This window comes from Pongo pygmaeus, chromosome 21 (genome assembly GCF_028885625.2).
Source record: "Pongo pygmaeus isolate AG05252 chromosome 21, NHGRI_mPonPyg2-v2.0_pri, whole genome shotgun sequence".
Classification (NCBI taxonomy): Eukaryota; Metazoa; Chordata; class Mammalia; order Primates; family Hominidae; genus Pongo; species Pongo pygmaeus.
This window is the reverse complement of record NC_072394.2, coordinates 58,067,420-58,091,712: the sequence shown is the minus strand read 5'-3', so window position 1 is coordinate 58,091,712 and position 24,293 is coordinate 58,067,420.

Below are 24,293 nucleotides of genomic sequence, written 5' to 3'. Positions count from 1 at the left end.
CACAGTGGCTTATGTCTGTAGTCCCAGCTACTCGAGAGGCTGAGGCATGAGTATCGCTTGAACCCAGTAGCCAGAGGTTGCAGTGAGCCGAGATTGCGCCACTGCGCTCCAGCCTGGGTGATAGTGTGAGACTCTGTCTCCAAATAAAATAAAGAAACAATGACTCAGATAAATTTAATAATTTTACCTAGGTCACACTGTTGGTGATTCAAATCTCAAAATTAAGTTTTTAACTAAAATTATCTAAAATTTTTGAGAAGGTGACCGATTCAGTTTTTGGAAATCTCTAGCTGTTAGAAGGATATTTCTTCCTTTATTTAGTCAAATTATGCCTCCCTATAACTTTCCATCGTCATTTTTTTTCTGTTAATCAGAGCCACTCATAACATTTATTCTTCTCTATGAAAGCTGCTACAAAATGTGAAGATAATCTTCAATAATGTGATATTATTTCTAGACTGTTCTTTATTTTTGATGTAGACAGGCTTGTTAACATCCCTTTTAAAATGCGATAGAAGATTGGCAATGGATTTTTGCAATATGACCCCACCAGGACAGTGTCTAATGAGTACTTTATTATTACTGACTTATATATCACATTCCAGTTTTGAAGCCTGCTTCCTTTAGCTTAGTTGGTAACTGAGTCTTTCTAATAAGTTCTAGTTGAGTTTCATCTAAAACCTTATAGATTATGAAAAACAATCAGTTCTTGCATAATTTTTTTCTTTCTTTGCTAAAAACAGTCCTACACATTTATTCCTATTGAATACAAAGTAGGAAAAAAAAAACAGAACAGAGCTTTATCATCTATCTGCCTTCACAGTTAGGAAGGGCCCAACCTCATGCTACAAACACTAAGAACTATTTGTCAGAATAAATTCCATTATGATCAAGTGAAAGAATATAGTTCTATTCAGCTCAAAAGCACACTGAACTGGCATTGCTGTGAAGACCTAGAGAAGAATTTGTTGAGAGAAGTCCACAATGGCTTCCATAAATGATAAATCTAGACCTGCATTTCTAAACATCAACACCTAGCCCAAGACAGAAACAACCTTCACAAGTGAAATGGATCTCATCCAAAATAACATCTTTAAGAAGTTAAATATTATTCTTAGTTACATCCAAGAAGATGCTGTGCTATTAAAATAAGACAGGATGATAAGAAACAAGAGGGAGTGAGAATAGGGTGTTTTGGGAACAAAAAAAATGTTAGTTTTTGTATTAAAATATCAAGAAATTCAATGAATCATATTCTTGCATGGTTTATAGCTAAAAGAAAAATATAATAGTTTATTTAATTCTAGCTAGAAATTTTGAGGGGAAAATAAGATATGGTAAGATGAAGGATAGATCCACAGCATTTATATAATTTGCAGAGGGTGGAAGCAACTGCAAAGATCAGCAAACATTTTCTATAAAGGTCCTGATAGTAAATACTTTAGGGCTCCTCAAGCCATATGACCTCAGTCATGACTACTCAAGTCTGACCTTGCAGTGTAAAAGCATCAATGAATGAGTGTGGCTATGTTCCAATAAAACTTTATTCACAAAATTGGCTGTAGCTTGTTGACCTCTGAATGTCAGGAAAGAGGAAATAATAATCAAAAGAAACTTGTCATTATGCTTAAATATAGGTTTGGACTGAAGCAGACCTGAATTTAAATTCCAGCTCTGTTGTTTACTTACTGTGTGATCTTTTTTGAGCAGATTCATCTAAGATGTGATCTCATCTTTGTTAAGTGAATATCTTACATAGTATAGAACTAAAAGAAAAGCACAATAATAGTCTATAATATTAAAGTAGGAAAATTAAATGGTATATAAAAGGCTTACCATTGTGCTGGGCTCAATAAATAAAAATGCCTATAACTTGAATTATTATTATTAGTGAAGGAATATATTTAATATATAAAACATTATTACAAATTAATAAAAAATATAGACATTCAAAAATTTTAATGGGATTAGAACCAAGAAACTGGCAATTACAAAAGAAACAAATGAAAATTTTAGTATAGTAAAAAGTTTAAATGTCCTAGGAATAAAAATAAATATGAAATAAACAACGATGTTCCTGATTTTATAAAAGAAATATTAAAACTTTTTTTCTATTTTTTGGTGTTGGTAAATGTATAAAGAAATAAACACTTTTGGCTACTTCTATGGGTGGTCAAAAATGATACAATCTTAATTATGGGCAAATTGGCACTTGTATTTCAAAAGCCACAAATGTGTATATGCCCTTTGAGCCTATAATTCCACTTTGAGAAATAGATCCTAAGAAAGTAATAATGGATGGGAAATAATTTGTTTCAAAATATTTCTTACAATTTTGTTGGTACTCATTACCAACAATGATAAACTATTTAAATATACAAGAATAGAGCTTGGTTCAATAAGTAAGCCATATGATAGAATACTTGGCAAAATCATTAAAATGATATTCTAAGATTTGCTTTTTTATCTTTGCATTTTTGTATTTTTATGATTTTTATAATATTCTTATGTAATAATAAAATAGATTCTATTAAAATAAATAAATGAAATTAGCATATGTATTAGAATTTCTGGTGGCAAAAGGCAAACCCAATATACTCTTTACTTAGTCAAAAAGAATTTAATGTTTTACTTTATTAAAAAATACAGAAGTGGATTTAATAGCTTGCCTTACTAAACATCTTACTAATCTCTTACTTTACTAAAAAGTAGAAGCATGGGTGGATTCAGGGTCTGAAGCAAGGTGTGACCTGAACCCAGTTCTCTCTGTCTCCTCAGCCATGCTTTCTCCAGGGTTGCCCTTCCTTGCTGGCAGGGGAAGTGAGGTGTGAGGAAAGAGAGGATGCGCAGTTTACTACAGGGCAGGCTTGTTCAAACCTGCAACTTATCAGAAGGAACTTCCCAGTCAACCCAGTTAAATAAAAACCTTACCTCCCTACACCTTATTCCTGGCCCCTGCTTATTACAATTGGGATTACAAATACTCGAATAATTCTTCCTTCCTTTTCTTTTCTCTAGAATGCAAGCTCCCTTATAGTATTAATTTTTTGGTTTTTTTTTTCCTACTGCTAAATCTTTGATACTTATAGTAATCCATTCTCACACTGCTATAAAGAACTGCCTGAGACTGGGTAATGTATAAAGGAAAGAGGTTTAATTGACTTACAGTTCTGCAGGGCTAGGGAGGCCTCAGGAAACTTATAATTATGGCTGAAGGGAAAGCAAAGACGTCCATCTTCACATGATGGCAGGAAGGAGAAATGCTGAGCGAAAGTGGGAAAAGTTCCTTATAAAACCATCAGATCTCATGAGAACTCACTCACTATCAAAGAACAGCGTGAGGGTAACCAGCCCCATGATTTAATCACCTCCCACCAGGTTCCTCCCATGACATGTGGGGATTATGAGAACTATAATTCAAGATGAGATTTGGGTGGGGATACAGGCAAACCATATCAATACTTAAAACTACGCTTTGCACATTAAGTGTTCAAGAAAGACTCATTGAATAAATGAATAAAAGAATAAGGAACTAAAACCCTAAGTAGGAAAGCAAGTAAAAGGTAACATTTGAGGGCCTTTGCTCATTTGAAGAGCTTCCTAACAGAGACAGCTGGGTTCTAAGTGTGGCTAGGTCAAACTCTACCAACAATTATTAGTAGTAATAAAGTAAGTAGGAGATCACAGATAAAGTGGAAAAGTAGTAATTTTGCTTCAGAATCCCCGTAAAGGATGATAAAATTCAAATACCTGAACTCTACCACCAACTGCAAAATTAAAATCTAAGAGTTGAACTCAGGAATATGCATGTTTTTAAACTCCCCTGTGCCTCTTGAGTAGAATACACTGTGTGAACCCCTAGAGAAAGGATTGTAGTCTTTACAGGGAGACTCTGGAAACATAGAAGTTTTAAAAATGGTCTGTGATCTTGTCTTTGTCCTGAGCAGAGAAGAAAGGTTGACAATCTGCTCCTCGAGGTTCAGATCTTGTGAAAATCAGTCCTCTATTTGCTTTGTTGAAAACCCATCCCTGCTATATTGCAGGGGCCAGGAAGGGCAATACTGGTTGAGATGGTGAAGGGTGGGAAAATTACATCAGTTTATGGACATTCAAATAGGTTTGTAGTGACTCATGAGTGTTACTTACTTTAATCAAAGCATTTACCATGACAGTGGAAGATTAAATGGAACACTAATTAGGGAATTTTTAAATTATCTTCCTCTCAACGGCAGATGGGTTTTTAGCCCTGACAAGATCAATTGTATTCCCAACAAAGCTGAATAGTTGATGACTTGTCTATTACAGCTTTTCGTCTGCAATCTGAAAGTATTCCTGAACAGTCCGTGTTTGTTTTGTAATTTTCCCCCTTCCTTCTTTTTGTGTGAAATTACGAGTCTTGTGAAAAATAAATCATTTCAATAATCAAGATAACTCAAGGGATGGGTTACTGAGCCTAACTAAGGGACTCTTGGTCACATTTCCTTAGCTCACAGGTACTGAACTTATTTTAATAGAGAACATCAGAGTTGAATGTTTAATAGAGGAAAATTCCGGAGATGTTTCCATCAGCCCCACTTCTAGCCTAGCACACGGGGAAAAAATAACTTTAGAAGAATGTGGAAAATAACATGTATCACTAGTTTTCCAAAGTGTGGTGTGTTCATATGTGTGTGTTCTTTGTATAGATATATCACATAGGTACAAATGTACAGTTTATACCAATGCACTTCATCTGTGTGTGCTTAGCAGCTAATTTCAAAATAATAATTAAAATGAGATAAAGGGTTAATTGAAATCTTTCTGGCCCTTTTGCCACTTGCTGCCGTGAAGTGAGCAGAAGAGAGACGTGAATCGTTTTTCTACTCTGGACTCAATCTTTGATTCCTGTCATGGTATTCACTTGATGTTTCTAATGTTCTAATATTTAAAGATATGTTGATTCTAATGTTTAAAGATGTTTGCTTGTTTTGATTTGCAAACACAAGTCATCTACTTCTAGTGTTCAATGAAAGAAATAGAAATTGTTCCAATACTGGAGGAAAAATTCAATGTGCTGGATATTCTAAGATAAATTTCCAAGGGAAATTGTGATTATACAAGAAATTTCTCTTATCTACTAACTAGAACTTAACCATTCCTCTACACACACACACACACACATACACCCAAAAGGAGTCAAAATCAACTGTGCCTTTCAGTTCCAGTTCTTTCTTTCGACAATATTCATAGAGAATATTATTTATTTGTAAGTATATTTGGGGGTGCTGGGGGGCTAAAACTCAATCTTCTGATATTATGAATATATAGAAAAAAGTTGGTATCTAGGAGAAAAGATAAAGAAGATCATAATAAAGAGGTATTTGTTTATTTTTATTATGATTTTCCCCATCTTCGGATCTATTTATCAAGTTTTAGAATACTAATGTGCCAACAAAAAGCTAGTTTTACTTCCAAGATTGGAAGTGTATTGGAGCATGGGGACCATATAGAACCACTTTTCTAGAGACTAGGAGGCCAATGAACCCCGAGTTGCTGAGAGAGGTTTCTTTGAAGAGTCCTGTCAAATAGATCATTAAAAAGCAGCCAGAAAATGTTCTGACCTCTTGGTGATTATTATTCAGAGGAAGAATCTTGTTTAGCTTCAGAGCAGAACCACGCACTTTTTCACTGTAACTATCTAAAATAAATATATTTTTCTAAACATGTTGACCTTCTATTCAAAGCAAAGGAACTTCTGGTGGCTTTCAAGGACATGGGGGTCTGATGCACGTTTTACATCATGGCTATATACAGAATTGACTTTATTTGATAAAAGAAAACAAGAGACTCACACAAAACTATTTTAGATCCTTCCCATTTGCTTTTTGAATGTCCTGGTAAATGGACCTGCTAAAAGGTCATTGATGTTTAAATCCACTGCAAGTCCATCCTGCCTCCCAGCTGTTCCCAACACAACTGATGGGTCACTGGAGCTCTGATGTGATGTGCAAGTGGCCCACATTCTTCTGCTATCAGGCAGCTGCCTGCATCACAGCTGGAGCCCTTGTAAAGCCCAAATCAACCTTTAAACCCTGCTTCTGACAGTTCAGGAAGTTGATATGCCATCTTTCAGGGTTGATTTTTCAGAATGATTTCTAGTCCCTTTTCAGTAAAGGTAATTACTGGGAAGTTTCTAACAATTTTCTTGCTTCCAGCAGTAAGCATTCTCATAAATTAGCTTTTCAAATAGGCTCTTAAATATTACATTTGGCCTAGAATTGGTGTCTGCTTCCCATGCTCAAGCTTAGGGTCTTTTGCCAAGCTCAACATTGTCACATTGCAAGAATGTTCAGGCAGAAATAGGGCTCCAAGTCAGCAATGCATGTGAACAAAAGGAAGCAGATACTTTATCTCACTGTAGAGTGTCCTTTAGGTTTACTCTGACTTTAGTTAAGAACTGACCTTTGCAAGAAAAAAAGAGAGATTTAAAATAAAAGAAAGCAAAAGTTTTTCGTATAAAATGTTTTGTACTATTATGAAATTAGTAAAGCAAGTGCATTAATGAAATGTAGATTCACAAAACAAATAGAGCTCTTAGTTCTTAAGGTACCAAAACTGGCTCTAACCTAACCTTTTAGGAAGAATATGGGAAAGATCGCAGATTCTAAATGAAATCTCCAAAAGCTAAATCATGGCCAAGCCAGGAGATCCATGACTCCTCTCCCCAAAGTGCCACTATAGAGATGGATACATAAACACAATCAACCATTAAAGTGCTATGGGAATTACAAACACCATACAACAATCTGAGAAGTGTTCACTCGTGAAAATCTGCTGAACTCTGGATAAGAAGAGAGGGAATCTGTGGCATGCTGGGTGGCCTTGCTTCCATCTGACCCCAGCTTGGTAGGAATGAAGGCTTTGCCGTGGTGTTACGGGCCTTGAGAACTGGAAGCTTCTCTGTCCTAGTCAAAGGGACTCATTGACTTAGACCAGTGGACTTGGCCACACTCAGCGCAGCCTTGTTGGTAGAACTGGTTATTTTGGAGTTGGTCAAGTGGGGAGGGCCAATCGATTCACTAGCCTAAGCGTGCATGGTTAGAACAGCATACACTAGGCTGAGGCTACACACATGTGCACTAGAGTCAAATGGGCCCAAGCCAGCTACACGCTCCTGTTTAGCCTTGAGGGTACACACATTTGCATAAGAGATGTAAATGGATCCAGTAGAAAGTAAAACTAGGGAAGAGTTGAAAACCTTCACACGTATGTTTATTGCGGCATTATTCACAATAGCAAAGACTTGGAACCAACCCAAATGTCCAACAATGATAGACTGGATTAAGAAAATGTGGCACATATACACCATGGAATACTACGCAGCCATAAAAAATGATGAGTTCATGTCCTTTGTAGGGACATGGATGAAACTGGAAATCATCATTCTCAGTAAACTATCGCAAGAACAAAAAACCAAACACCGCATATTCTCACTCATAGGTGGGAATTGAACAATGAGAACACATGGACACAGGAAGGGGAACATCACACTTTGGGGACTGTTGTGGGGAGGGGGGAGGGGGGAGGGATAGCACTGGGAGATATACCTAATGCTAGATGACAAGTTAGTGGGTGCAGCGCACCAGCATGGCACATGTATACATATGTAACTTACCTGCACATTGCGCACATGTACCATAAAACCTAAAGTATAATAATAATAATAAAAAAAAAAAAGAAAACCTTCTGAATCTTAAATTCATTGTAAGGAACGGAAGACTTACTGACTCAAGGTGGTGAGCACAACCCCTGCCCAATTATGGACAGACACCAACCTATGCAGACGCAGGGTTGACCCCTAGGAATTTAGAATTAAACGTAAAACTGAAAACTTTGAAAAATGAGCAAACACATCAACAGTCCTGCATCATAGAGAGATAAATTTCACAGATTCACCCAGAGAAGTTACGGAAAAAAGAAGGAGAGAGGATTCATAGAGAAAGGATTAATGGAACTTTTCCCTATGGGCAGTTGACAACAATACCTCTACAGCGTACAAGGAAAATAAAATCTAGCATAGAGGTCAGCAGGCTGAGGGAAGTTGCCCAAATAAAATATCACAATTGTTTTCCCGATTTCTGCAACAAAGTCAATATTCAGATCAAAATTCCTTTGACTGAAGGAGAGAGAAGCCAGGTTCTCAGAAGGAAGGACCCTACGATGCCACATGGTGATGATTTCTCCAGGGGCATCTCTTGCCATTTGCTTGTGTAAACATAGGCCGGGGAGGGGAGAGGGAAATACCTACATTTTTATTTAAGGGCTGTTGGAATTGCCTCTGCTAAAACGATTTGCTTCGCCCAAGGTCATTTATCCTTCTTGGGTTAGTCCATATGCAATGACTGGTCCACAGAGAAATATAAAAGCCACCTCACACCAACTCATGAGAACCTTCAGAGTTCCCAGCGATGTTGGCTGAGGCCTTCGTGGTGTCTGCGTTACAGCCTCTCCTCTCCTTCTGCCCAGTCCAGTTTTCTTACTCTTCCTTCCAAGAGTACATGGCAGTAAGTTTCCTGCATCCTAATCATCTCAGAGTCTGTCTGCCAGGGAACCCAAATGAGATAATACACTCAAAAATGCTTTGTAAACTGCAGCGCTCTGTATACTTGTAAATTATTATATTTCTGAACTAAGTTGTTTTGTGTTGTTTTCTTGGCCATCTATTAAACAAAAATCTATCATGAACATGAAAACGGCTGCTAGGAAGACTTTAGGATTCTACTACTTAAGATATCCTTAGAGTAAGTAGAACTGTGGCAAAGACTATCTTTTAAAATCCGGGAATGAAAGAATAGTAATGAGTTGTGCATCTCATTAATATTTTATGTGAAAAATTAATGCCCACATATCCCCCAGTCTTTATTGCCACTATAAAGAAGTCCATGCAGACCCCAAATGGTGTTCCTGGGTGATTAACTGAGTATTTGCATTCTGCTAATCACTCACACTTGTACATTATGATACCTGAGGCCTTTTTGCTTTTAGAGTTCTAGTAAAAAAGCAATATAAAAAAATAAATGAAATAAGCTAGGGTGTCATTTACTTTTTCATGTTAAATGAGCCAGTGATTAGAAAAAAGAAAACTAGTTAATATTCTGTTCCTCCAAGATTTAGTGTGGGAATGTTTATGAAAATATGCCTTTGACAAAAATAGGGATAAATGAGCAATTGAGGTTGTTGAAACTCCAGATTGCCCAGTGGGCTACGTGACAAAAGGCTTTTATGCTTTTTTCCCTGGAGGCATATCAGTTGGGTTCCACACCTGTAAATAAAAATGACAATATTTCTGATACTAGAAATATAGGGGAACAAAACATCACTGACAGCATATTGTCTATAAAGCAACTCAGACTAAATATTTAATGTTCTTTGAATAAATTAGTTGTCTAGGCCTGAATTGGAGATAGTCAGTTCCCCCGAATAATGTGTGTATATGAAATCCAATAAAGACGATCAATCAAAGTGTCTTATCTTTGGCGTCTACTAAGTTACAACCTCAAATGATCACAAGTCCTAGCAGGTATAAAAAACAAAGAAACAACAGCAACTAAAAAAACAATGTGAATCAGACTGATTACATAAGCGAAGCAACAGAGGATGGTGAAGTTTGTGGCTATTTAACTCTTAAAAGCATTCAAATTCCATATTTATATAAAATCATACATACAAATAAACCAGAATGGTAGCCAGAAGATCAGGGAAGCCACTTGCTGCCTGTTTTATATTATGATCCAATTTTTCACTTAAAAAATACAATTTCAGGTTTACATAGTAGGGGCATGGGGAAGAGACTTGTCGGTTGTTTATGCATCTTTCAAACTGTGGCAAATCATTTTTAGTATTGGTGGATATTTTAATACTGTCCCAACATACTTTTGAAATGCGTGGAACATTGTAGGTTTTTATATTTTAGAACTAAGTTTGGTTCTTATGCTAATTGCCAACTTTCTATTTCATTAATTTATTTTTAAAAATTAGTTTATATTACCTCTCTATACTTCATGTCTCTTAGCACAAAACATAGAGAATAACATAGACTTGGGAAGGTGATTTCATTGTGGGGGAAGTCCTGAGTGATATGGATAGGGCTCAGAAATTCCTTTATAGCCAAGGTGGCCCAAAAACCTGAGGTCAAGGATACCTATTATTTGCGCCCTGATGCCTGTTCTGTGTTGGTATCCTGCTCAGTTTACCTACTACGTCTGCTACAACAACTGTAACACCCAGTGCATGCAGTGTGGCTGGAAAGGCGGTTAACAGTTGCAGAAAGGGTAGTTAACAGATGCAGGAATATGTAATTAACTGGGAGCAAAATATAGTAAATACATTAGCCAACACTGATTAGTTAGCTATAGAAATTACCTTTAAAGTATCAACCTCGTTTACATAATAGAGATAGGCAGGTTATCTCAGGACCCTATTTTATAGATGAAAACATCTAGAAACATAAACCTTAAGCGATTTGTCCAAAGTCATAGATTTAGTTTAAGAATGAAGCCAGGATTCAAACCCAGGCATCCTGACCCCATGGCTTATGCTTTTAACCAATATAAACAACACACATTTTGATGATATTGCAGAGGAGTCATTAAGCCTTCCACAGTCGTGAGAAGGGATACAAAAGATAAATACTGACCTCAGAAAGTAAGAGTATTTAGGGAAAACCAGAGAGCAGATTATGTTTTTTATCTATTTTTCCCATCTTTTTCTGTCTTCCTACATATATTCCAAATATCTATCTCTAGCATCTCAAAATTAGAGCATTTGAAACTGCAGCAACTTGTATCCTTATTTAAATCTTCTTGATTCTACACTTCATTGTCCTAACATTCCCCTTAACTCAATAGTGACTTTAATAATAGCCTATGTTTTATTAAGCATTTACCCTTAACAAGGCACTGTACTAAATATTTTCTACACATTAACATACTTAACTCTATGTTAATGACTCTTAATCTTTTTATTTCTTTCTCTTCCTACATATGAGCATTAATCCAAGTTTCATTTCCTGCCTGTGATTCAGTGATCTCCTCTTTTAGTCTTTTTTCCAAACCTGCCTTCTGGCTCTATCCTATCTGTTGGGCACGACCTCTACATTTGTGATCATCTGCTCCCTAAGTTCATCTTAATGTCAGGCTGGCAGATAGTACATTTGTTTTTTTCAAAACTGAACTTGTCTTCTTCTCACAAACTGTTCCTTCTAATGACTTTCAAATGACCATTAATGGAACTTCCATCCTTCCTTTCTGCCATCTGGAATCATCATTTACACATTCTTCTAAGTCATGCCTCCATACGACTGGCTCTGAGTCCCACAGAGTCATAACTCTTTCAGTACCCTTCTCAATCATCTCCTCCTCTTCGTTACCCTCGTTATTACCCTAGCTCAGGCTCTAACAATTCTACAAAAGGGCCTCGCTTTTAAGTTTTCTAAAGTTCGGCCTTTGTTCTCAAATGCTTATATATTTGATTGTTTTACACACAGTAAGATACAATCATAAACCCACCACTGATTTTAAAATGTCTGCCAAATTTCTAACTACTCCAATATTTGAAGTCAACTCGTCCCTCACTTACTTATTGTTTGCTATTCTTTCTATTGTTTCTAATCATGTATTTCATTTTCTAACACAATTTAATCACAGTTCCCCAAATAAGCCATGCCATTTTTTCCCAATGTTCCCTTGTTTGCCCTATTTATTCTACCTGGATGCACCTTTCCTTACTGAAATACTCTCCATCTTTCCACGTCCCATTTATGTGTCTCCCATGAAATCTTTTCTGATTGCCCCAAAAGAGGTAATTACTCTGTCTTTAAAACTCCATAGCATTTTAATTGTTTTCAAATGGCCCCTAGTGCTTTTTTAAAACATGTGTTATATTTATTTGCACACATGTTTTATTTCTATACCAAACTCTATGAAATTGTATAGTAATAGGCATCATTTCTTATATATTTTTATCTTTGAATCGGTCAGAGTCCTGGCATGAGGTGATTGCTGGCACTCTCAATCAGAGAGTGCTTGGAAAGGTGTGGGCAGGGTACAAAGAAACCATAGGGAAGATTGGCATCACCCTGGCTAATCACAGCAAAGCTGTTACCACCTCCAGGTTTTAGGAATCGAGGGAAAGGAGTAGTTCCTGGATGGGATGGGTGTAGACTTGAGAGGTCCTGTGACCTTTAGTGCAGGATCCACCCAGCCTGAGGCAGTCTTGCAGGGCAGCTCCAGCTGAAGTCAAGCTTGCCCCTTCACCTCCTCCCCTCAAATCTCCTGCTGGGGCTCTCATTGGCCAAAGGCAACCTGGAGTCAAAGGTCAAAAGAGACTGTTGACTCCAGGCCCCACTCCTGGGATGATAATTGTGTTGAGAAAGTTGGAAAGGAGATCTGGAGGGCCGAACTGAAGAGATATAAAACAATCATTAAGATCATACATTTACTGAACGTTTGTCCAATACTCCTTCGAGTTGTAAATGGAACATTTGCAACTCATTTGCAATTAATGACATTTTGAGGTTGAAATATTTTTAAAGTTGTATGGTTCAGTTAACCTCCCTTACTAAGCATAATTTTTGCATTCTGCTCAATGCAGTGATAAAGAAATAGACTTATTCTTTCTTTTTCCAGTATGTGTACTCTCACGATGTTTCTTAAGAATAAAATGACTTTTCAATATTGAACTGATGCTGACATAGAGATTATTTTTTCCCCAGGTTTATTGAGGTACAGTTGACAGTTAAAAATTGTATCTATTGGTATAGCCATTATAAACAACAGTATGGAGGCCGCTCGAAAAAATTAAAAATAGAACTGCCATTTATGATTCAGCAATCCTACTTTTGGATATATATTGAAAGGAGATAAAATTAGTATCTTAAAGAGATATATGAACTTCCCTATTTATTTCGACATTATTTAAAATAGCTAGGATTGTTTTCAAATGTACATTTTAAGAATGACCATTTTCTGGAAGAAAAAGGCCAGTGAAAAATGACCTACCTGGTTACTAAGTTTCACATATCTCTTGCCAAAGGTCATAAAAAAATCAAGATTTATTTTCCTTTTTAACTTCTTAGTTACTTTGCACTTTCAGTATGGCTATTTTTGTAGACCCCAAAATGTGTAAGTCAAAGAAAGAGCAATGGGACATCTGAGGTACAAGGATTCAGTCCATTATTCGGTGAAGATTTATTCTTGAGCTTCTAATACTATGACTCATGTATGCATCTTTATTGAGAAGCTATGCCTTTAAATAAAGAAAAGTCCCATACACACACACAAAAGCGAAGACCACAAATGTAATGATGTTTAAATATACTATATATTATTTGCTATATACGATATATAAATATACTTATGTAGATAATATATAAAATATAAATATATAAAAATATATATTCGTATAAGCTAAATATATAAACATAAGCTAATAATATATTTATATAAACAGAGAGCCACATGGTAATTCAAAGGAATATCCCTACATGAAGAGTATATGATGTAATTAAACTGTCAAAATGAAGACAACTTACTTAATGTTTTATATGATTACAACTATGATGAGGACTGATTGTTTTCCTAGCCTCCAATCCAAGTTTGATTTTAGCTGCTCTTCAAAGACATTATTTTTCCTGTTATTATTATTTTGAATGGCGTTAATGTCGACTGGTCTTTATCACTGCCACTAGTTACTAATGTGACCTTATAAATAAGAAAGCAATAAATGCCATGGGCTCTACATATATAAATGATGCTAGTTGTGGGGTGTAGGTTATGACAGGATTCATGCTTCATTTTTAGATTTCTAGACTGATACATTCTGTAAAAACAAAATAAAACAAACATTTCTAACTTTCATTGCTACTCTGAGGGTTCTAATTTATCATGGATTAAGTTATGTTAGAACATTTTTATATCTCTTCCCTTTGCTTTCCTTTATATAGAAGAATTGCAAACTCTTTCAGTACCATCTAGGCAAAGAAAATCAGATAGTGATTTGATTGTCTTTGTCCTTGAAAAGCGCATTCCTTATAGCAGATAGCTGGTTGACCATCAAAGTGGCTGGACTGGCCAGGGGCGCTGGCTCACGCCTGTAATCCCAGCACTTTGGGAGGCTAAGGCGGGTGGATCACTTAAGGTCAGGAGTTTGAGACCAGCCTGGCCAACATGGTGAAACCCCGTCTCTACTAAAAATACAAAAATTAGCCAGGTGTGGTGGCACTCACCTGTAATCCCAGCTACTCAGGAGGCTGAGGCAGGAGAATCGCTTGAACCTGGGAGGTGGCGGTTGCAGTGAGCTGAGATTGCACCACTGCACTCTAGCCTGAGTGACAGAGTGAGACTCTGTCTCCAAAAAAAAAAAAAAAAAAGTGGCAGGATTTTCTTTCATAGTATAGAATTATGTTGGAAGAGTCTGAATTGACTGAATATGGACTACATTCCCCAGGACTTCTTGCATCTAAGAGGTGCCTTGTGACCAGTTGTTACCAATGAAATATGAGAAGTGAAATATGTAACTTCCAGGCCACAGTGGACAAGAAGAAGATCTGCTTTCTCCAAAACCCTAAAGGAAGGCACAGTGACAAGAGAGAAGGAACCTGGACCCCTGAATGACCAAGGGAAACTATCCATCGACCAGGAACTTTTGTAACGCACTGTGACATGAGTGACCAAAATTTTTCTTTTGTATTATGCCTCTTAGATGATAATATATTATATAAGTATTATGATATTGAAATATATATACCATTTGTATATGTTATACAAATATACACAAAAAAAATCACTGTTGCTTTTACTCCTACCTAATACATTGACATGAAACTGAAGGCCGTAGAGACTACAGAAAATTGTCTAGCACCCATTACCTTAAAGAGCTCTCTCCTGATTCTTAATTACAGCTAGAATGTGAATAGCTTGCAAGTGAGAGAGCAAGAAAGCCTATCAATTTGGTATTTAAGCATCAGTATTAATTATCGTTTGAAGAAATGTGTGATTGTACAAATTGCTCAGTGATGATTACAAAAGAGTTTGCATTTGCAAACAAATGCCTGTGCAATTTTCCTAGTAAGCACCACTTACAGAATTAGAAAAGTGTAGCCCTTGAAATCAGACAAGCAATTCATAGTGATTTCTGTTTTGCTTTAAAAGTGTTCTGTGTTGTGACTACGTCCACTTCTAACAGCTGCATTACTTAGTCTCCAAAATTTGTTCATGTTAGCGTCACCTCTGTGTCTATCTTACCTCTGTTTGACTTGTACTGTTACTTTCTTGATATTTTCCGTAGAATAAACTCTCTTACAAATTTATATAAAATATCTCTTTTGACCCTATTGCTGCCATCAATGATTGCTCCCATATAGTTGCCTCCTTGTACTCTAAATTCCTTAAGATATTTGTTTTTACTCCCTGTCTCCAATTCATCTCTGGCCATTCTCTTTTAAACCTACTTCCATGTGACTTTTGTCTTTATCATTTCACAAACCATTACATCTGTTCATGGTCATCAACAACTTCATATTTATAAATCTAAAGGTCAGTTTTCAGTCCTCATCTTACATGAGCTATCAGCTGTATTTGATACAGCTGATGAGTGTTTCCTCCCTGAAACACTTTTTTCACTTGGCTTCTGAATCCCCACACTCTATAACCTGCCCTGTTCCACTGGTCACTCTGTCTGATCCTCCTTTCCCAGTTCCTCCTCTTCACCCTAACCTCCTTATGTCCAAGTGCCTCAGATCTGAGTCTGTAGTCCTTTTCTTTATGTATACTTGTTCCCTTCATTAAAGTTTCACGGCTTTAAATTCTATTTATTTCCAACAAGTCCCAAATTTATTACCACCTGCAAACTCTGGATTCCAACTGCTTGCTTGACATCTTGAGACAATTAGATATCTAAACAGACAAATGAGACTTAACACATTCCAAGCAAAACTCGTGATCTACCGACACCTCTGCATAATCTGCCCTACCCACAGCTTGGCACATCCTAAATGATTGCATTGTTCCCGTTGCTCAGGCCTAGAACCTTGAAAGTTTCCTTGATTTATCTTTCTCTCTCTCAATCTCACACCTTCCACACCATCTGTCAAAAAAAACCCCTGTTGATTCTGCCTTATAAATATACCCAGCATCACGGCCGGTCATGGTGGCTCACGCCTGTAATCCCAGCACTTTGGGAGGCTGAGGCAGTGAATCACGAGGTCAGGAGATCGAGACCATCCTGGCTAACACGGTGAAACCCTGTCTCTAATAAAAAATACAAAAAAATTAGCCGGGCTTGGTGGCAGGCGCCTGTAGTCCCAGCTACTCAGGAGGCTGAGGCAGGAGAATGGTGTGAACCCGGGAGGCGGAGCTTGCAGTGAGCCGAGTTCGCGCCACTGCACTCCAGCCTGGGCAACAAAGCAAGACTCCGTCTCAAAAAAAAAAAAATCTTGAAGCTCAACCTGACCATTTAAAACATGTCCTCTTTACTTTCCCTGCTATGCTTTTATTTTTTCATAGCACTTTTCAATCTGAAATATACTGTACAGTTTACTGATGTGTTATATCCATTCCGTGTTGACTGTAGCCCTTGTTAGATATACAAACTCCACACGGGCAAGGATCCTTGCAATTCTAGTTAACTTATGCAAGCTCAGCAGCTGAAATCATGTCTAGAACAAGGCAGGTGCTCAAGAGATATTTGTTGCATGAACTAAATACAGGAATGAAGTGAGTCTGTGTGTTATGTAATCCACTAATTCTTCCAAGACACTGAACTTAACTGACCATTCAGCTCATATCCTTTTTGAAAGAGTAGGAGTGGGTCATCTAACTATTTTGGTAATTTCTCAGCAGATTATGTGAGTAGTTCATGGTGTATATAGTTATTTAATAATAGTGATATAATCTGATAGTTATCAAATATTGACAAATTCAAAATGTAGATAGGTTAATAATTTGCCTAAAGTAATGAATCTTGTAAAACAAGCAGATGAAAACTGCCTCTATGATCCCAATGCATTGCTTTTCAAACTGTTTGTGGTGGAAGATCATTTTTGTTAAAATCTCAATCCATCACAGAACAATACTTTTGTAAAGTATAATAAAAATGAATTGCTAGAAAAATAAAAATTTTAAAAGGCACAAACAACACAACCTCCATTTATTTAGTATTACATTCCACAGAATTGTCAAATTGCTATGAACATTTCTAAATGCTTACTTTCTATTTCTGCATTTTGCTTATGAACAGTAATGAAGAGTCGACATACTAGTATGAGTCCTATAACCACACTTGGTGTACACCATCCTTAACTATAAGGCTTTCTTATCCTGTCCCATTCTGTGTTCTCTCTATAAGGCTTCAAACTTTATACATGTGCATACTCTGTCACTACGACATTGACATATTTCTATCCACATTAAATCAACTGCCTTGGGTCTGGAGCAGTGACTCATGCCTGTAATCCCAGCACTTTGGGAGGCTGAAGTAGGAGGACTGCTTGAGCTCAAGAGTTCCAACCTGAGCAACAAAGTGAGACCCTGTCTCTATAAATAAACAAACAAACAAACTAACTAACTAACTAACTAACTATATACTACTTAATCTAATACAAATAATGTGGTTGCTGGAAACATAAAGATCTAACAAAAACTTTTACAAGTGTGTTCCCCAGGCCCAAGATGACTTCTTCTTATGCTGACCTTGCCCCCTTCTGAAACACCTTCCAGCACAGCTAGACGGCCCTGTGCCAGCAATCCTGCCGACTGAAGGGGCACTAGGCAGACTGGGCTTTTCCATCTTCTCGGTCACTCCTCTTGTCACGATGCTTAACAAACTGGCAGCAGAAGCAGCAGTGGTTTTCCTGTCAGACTTGTATCCGGGAGAGAGCACATTTCAGCGTAAATGACTGTGTCCAATGGTCGTCCAGGAAACAGTTTTGCAATCTGTGTTTAATCAAATTCATTGAGTTTTCACAGCATCACAAGCAGTTCATTACTGTCATTTTCTCCACAGATGACTCTATTCCTCTGCACCACTTACCCACTTAACACCTCCTGGCAATGGCCAGTGCCAGCCGTCTGCCTCTGTGGTGCCAAAGGTAATAAGTTCTGGTGCAGAACATGAACATTATGTTATTATATTTCATCTTTCCTCTGTGTGTTATCATTCAGCATAACCACCCTTCTGGATTATAGAGAATTAGATAGAAAATAATATTGCTTCCATATTGTTTTCTGCTCCTGGATTCTGTGGTTTGCTGCCAACAACCAGACACTCTGTGGACCAAAGGCAAACCATTAGCTGTTGTTACGATGCCTGTGCACTGCTCAAGGCCTCGCCGAACTGGATTATGTGGAATGTAGAAGTAGCGCTGTCTGCTGCTGAACCTCGCTACAATGGTTTGTGAGGTTTTTAGCATGAAACACCATTTAAAGCATGGCTTATCCAAGGTATTATTTTTATTCTCTCCATAACATGGGGTATTTATGTTCCATCCCGAAATTCCCATGTGTAAAGAGGTGTGGGGTGGATTGCATATGCTGAGCATAAATCCTGATGATTCCACTGTGAAATTTTGGGCAGATGAGCTGTAGCTGATGACATCAAAAAACCACTCAAGTCAGCAGAGAAAAACAAAAAACCCACAACATTTTTATGTAGCATGCTGCAAGAAAAAGGTAGTGTTTGACGTAGGATTTTCATTTTTCAACTTGTAATGCAGGTGTTGTATGGAATTTTGTTCTCCAAGATTTGGTGCAGAAGCATCCCTGAATCTGAAAAGTGACTCTTCATTCATCCATCAAATATTTATTAAGTGTCCATTATGTTTTTATTGTCAGTATTTCAAAATGCCTGCTGTGGATTCAACGGGACATTAGGTTTATGGGTGTTATGAAAAAAAATTATTATATGGTCAATCAAATTTGTAAAAAAAAAAAAAAAACCAAACCAAACAAAAAAAAACTGAATTAAATAAAGATAACCGTGCTTTTTATAGCATCATTTCTCAGAACTGACAGTGGGTACTAACAATCTCCAAGGAAGGAATTTAAAGCATCATATTATCAACAGTGTTTTGTTTAGTAGAATGTTCCTGTTCTCTTATATTTTCCCACAGAATACCTCATATCCCTCACATTTCTCAGAATACATTTTGGTAACTGTATCTTTATGCTCTACTGCTCGCTGAATATCTATGTAACCCCTCTCCAAAACTTTTTTTTTTTAGCCTTGTGATTTGGCAGGATTGTGTGATTAGCTTTGGCCAATGGTTTTAAGCAAATGGAAGCATAACAGAATGGATGTGACTTCTACAGGCTCTGTCTTCCCCTGTAGTGGTGCCCATGGAAGGCACATGACAAGATGTTGGAGTCCCCAGAAAGGAAGTGTTTGGATTTCTGAGTCAGCACGGGAAGAGAGAGGCCTTGGAAAAGAACAGCGATAGAGTAGAATTTGCGTGAGTAAGAAATAAGCTCTTATGGTTAAGCCACTGAGATGTTAGGGTGTTGCAGCCCAGCATAGGCTATGTTTACTAGTATCTCTGTAAGAAAACTACTGTGGTTAATGTTTTTTATCTGTGGTGTGGGTTATATCCACAAAAAGTAGTGATTGCAATTATCTTTCTGATCATTACATGTCCTTAATTTGTGTTAAGATTTTGCCAACTCATCATTACTTAAGAAGTATGTAGAAGAAGAAGTTTAAGAAGGTGGGAGGAAAATCAATACAAAAGTTGTGCTTTATACTAAAAGATTTCCAGCAGATGCTGCATATGAAAGAGAATGTGCCAGAGCCCATGAGTGCCCCTGTGTATGAAACAAAAGTATTTCATTGACTCAGATAGAATTTTTTTCACTTAATTTATAAGTCTCAGTAAAAACATATATCCCCTTCACCTTCAAGGAAAGCCTTTGGTCCTGAAGGAATCTTCTGAAGAAAGAAGTCATTTTATCAGAAGCTTAAGTGTCTTCATTACAGCATCAACAACATTTATTATGTTCATTGGTTGGCAGGACACTCTCTTGAGCTCCATGAGAATTTACATAATTTGTCATCTGGAATTTTATGGTCAAAAGAAGCAGCACTTAACATACTCCCTCTCCACCCCACCTCAATACATATGATAAACGACATTCACATGAGTAATGCATTTGCACGTTCAAACTCAGGGTTATGCACCATTTCCAGCAAAAAGTTGATCATTTTTCTCTTTATCTCCCACTCAAGAGAGCTTATTAGAATGCAAACAAGTAAGAGGAATATTCAAAGCGTAGCCTTGACATGTCCTATATGTTTAAAGAAATACTTTGTAAACTTTGAGATTTTAATTTTATAAGTAAAAAGTTACTTGGGCCTTGCACTGGTGACCATTATGTAATGATAATGATGGTTGATGATGGTGATGGTGCTGATGACGGTGATGATGGTGATGATGATAGTTAATATTCAAGGAGTGTTTTCTATGTACAAAGGACTATTTCATATATATATAAAAAACACCATATATATAACATATATATAAGAACCATATATATATATATATATTTGTGGTATTTATATCAATTTGCTTAATCCTTAGTCCTCACCACAACCATCTGAAAGTGCATTATTATTTTGCCCTATTTTGCTTCCCTGAGGTACAGAGGAGCAAGCAATTTGCACAAAGTTAGGCAGCTGGTAATTAGCAAAACTGAGATTAAGTCATCTACCAGGGTGGCTTCAAAGTTCATATCCTTTTTTGACAGTATAAATATTATAACATAATATCATAAATGAATATTAAGTGTCATAAATAGTATGTCATAATATTTATAGTTGATCACCACTAAGCATCCATAGACTGCCCTTAGTTTACTGCTACATACTGGGAACTAAACTTTTCCAGTTTCTGGAGGGTTTTGGAAGATTTACTATGAAGTCCTTTGTAACCTTAAAAAGTTATTTTAAGAAACAAAGACTTACATTTCAATCCCATTGAGGGAATGGCAGAGAAGAAAATAGCACACAGATTATTCTTTCATTTTGTATAGGAGAATAGCTCTGGAATAAGGGTTTCGGGATACATAAATATGTCTCTACCTCTTACTCTGCAAAGGCTCTAGTTTTCGTGTAATCATTCATCCGCAATTATTAATTAAGTACTCAGTCTGGGCTTGACACCATTCTAAGCCCTGTGCAGGCAGTAGGAGACCAGACAAATCTTGTCCTTGCCCTTATGATACTTATATTCCAGTGAGACAAGATGGTTAACACACCAGGGCACAAGTTCATCAGAGCATTGATTTCATAAAACAAAAAATTACCTAAAGAAAACAATATAGGATACTGTGAGTAACAGTAACTGTAGGTAAAGTAAAAGAAAACCGCCGGGCGCGGTGGCTCACGCCTGTAATCTCAGCACTTTCGGAGGCCAAGGCAGGCAGATCACGAGGTCAGGAGATCGAGACCATCCTGGCTAACACGGTGAAACCCCGTCTCTACTAAAAATACAAAAATTTAGCCAGGCGTGGTGGCAGGCGCCTGTAGTCCCAGCTACTTAGGAGGCTGAGGCAGGAGAATGGCATGAACCCGGGAGGCGGAGCTTGAAGTGAGCTGAGATTGCACCACTGCACTCCAGCCTGGGTAACAGAGCAAGACTCTGTCTCAAGAAAATAAAATAAAATAAAATACAAAACAAAAAAAATTAAAAAAAATAAAAATAAAATAAAGAAAACCACAAGTCACTAAAGAAAAATGAAAGAAAGTTTTGGGCATAATGTTAATGGAAAGTATAGAAAACAATGCTCTAGCTATATTGTTATTTTATGATATGAAATTGAAGATGCACATAAATAATTGAAAGTATTGGTGTTTTCAGAATGACATTTGTGGGTAATTTTCATCCTATATTGATACTGTTTCAAACTAATTGTTACAATAGAACAACACATTTAAACTGTTTTTATTCCAAAACGAAGTAAAAAGCTTTAATACTATTTTAATAAAGAAAAACTAGGAAAAGCATAAAAATGAACAATAACATGTAATATCGATATGGACTACTGAGCTGTCATAAAATATGAGAACAATAATGATGATAAAGCAACCTAGGAATGTCTGCAATATACAGTAAGAAACACAGAATACAAAATTATTTATCTAGGTAGTGATTATCATAACCATATTTTACATGCATAAAACAAGGAGATGAACATTGTACAGACCATGGAGGCGGTTGAATAGTTAGGGAAATTGGATTGTAGGCTGTATTTTCTCACATTTGATATTTACAAACTAATTAAAAATTGTTCAAATGATTTTTAAATAAAGCAAGAACATGAATGATTTTGAAATATCCTTTACCTACTTCACCGAGAGGAAGCAAAAGTTTTTCTAACTTGAATTTCATATGAAGTGCTATTCTACAAAAGTTTTAATATATGTTCCTCTTGCACACAGGCATCCTCAATTTCACATAAATTCATTTTCAATTCAGTAGTTAATCATTGCTAGAGAGACACATACTGTAGGTAGGCTACTTAATTCATCAGGGTTGATCTGTTCAAGGTTAGTTACAAGTGGTACTTGACTTTGTTTTTTCTGTTTATATTTTGTCCGTGTTGAAGTCACTCCCCTATAAATCTAATTTATAAGTTTTTGCCTCACTGCAGTGTCTGGAAAGGTGGCTAATTTTCTCTCCTAAGCTTGTGATGGCTACACTTTTAGAATCTCTTCTAATTTTAGCCTCACTTTCCCTTTTCATTTCTTCATATACCTAACATCCTTTGTACTAAGTTTTTATACTAAGTCACTTGTGTTTTACCATCACCAGTAACCAGTGGGTTTTCTGTGTTAGGATGGGTTTTCTCTATAGAATAGAAAACTTTTTATTCTCAGAAGCAGTTGTTCTTCAGCATGTGATCTGATCTGAGAGGTGTTTTTGTTTGTTTTTGAGACAGGGTCTCACTTACCACCCAGGCTGGAGTGCAGTTGTGTCATCAAGTCTCACCGCAACCTCTCCATCTCCCAGTCTCCAGCGATCAGCCTCCCGAGTAGCTGAGACCTCAGTCATGCACCACTATGCCTGGCTTTTTTTTTTTTTTTTTCTTTTTTTTTTTGGTAGAGATGAGGTATTTCTGTGTTACCCAGGCTGGTCTCGAACTCCTGGGCTTAAGCCGTCAGCCCGTCTCAGCTTCCTAAAGTGCTATGATTATAGGTGTGAACCGCCGCACCCGGCCCAATATGATAAGCTTTAAGGGGGTAGGCATGGTTCAGATCAGTGGTAGGTATGGATCAGATAAGGGGTCAGCAAGCTATGGCACCAGGGCAAAATCCCACTTGCCCCCTATTTTTGTTGAACTAAGAAAGGAGCATACATAGGAACACATGCAATTGATATGACAGGGAACACTAACTTCGAACCTAATTAAGCAAAATGTTATCCCCCCAAAAATTATATTTCTGTAATTATTAGTTGTATATTATAAAAATTCACTTTAATACCTTACTAATAATTTTAATGACAAAATTGTTATTTTCATATTGCATATTTTATCAATTTTTTTTGCCAAAAATCTGTTATCTCTGTTTTGATAAAAGTACGAAATAATAGCTTTGATTTTGCCTCTTGGTCCATAAAGCTTGAAATATTTACTTACTGTCCCTACAGAAAAAATGCGTTGACCCTTGGGTTATATCATGCCAACTACTGTGGGAAAACGCTTCTTTAACTTAATTCTGCAATTTTTTAAAAAAAAATTTAATCATCCTAAGATGTTTTTATTTATTAATAATATCAGGTCCCATTTTGTCTTATAACAAATATACTCATTGTATGCCTATGTATGATACTGTTATTAGAAAATGACAGAAAAAAATTGCCCCTGAGAGAGAGATGATGTTGAAATTCTGAAGATATTTCTAGCTCTGTCTGGTTTTTCACAGTCTTGTCAGTCGCATTTCCAAAATCACATATGGACACATCCCTTTGGAGTTTGCCCACCACCAGGAATGGCATCAGCATCTTTCCAAACCTGAAGGCTCATGATTAGGACCAACTATGGGCTTCTCCCGCATTGACCACCACTTTACATGAAGACCTTCACCATATTTGCTGCTTTCCATTTTTAGACATTCCCAGTGTGCTCTCATCCAAGATGGATGCTTCCCACATGGTCTTCGTTGCACCCCAACAACAAAGCTTCTGGGACACTGTCCCCCAGCCCAGCACCTCTGTCATCCGTAATCTCACCTGCAGAGAACTTGCTGTTATGCCTCTATGGACATTA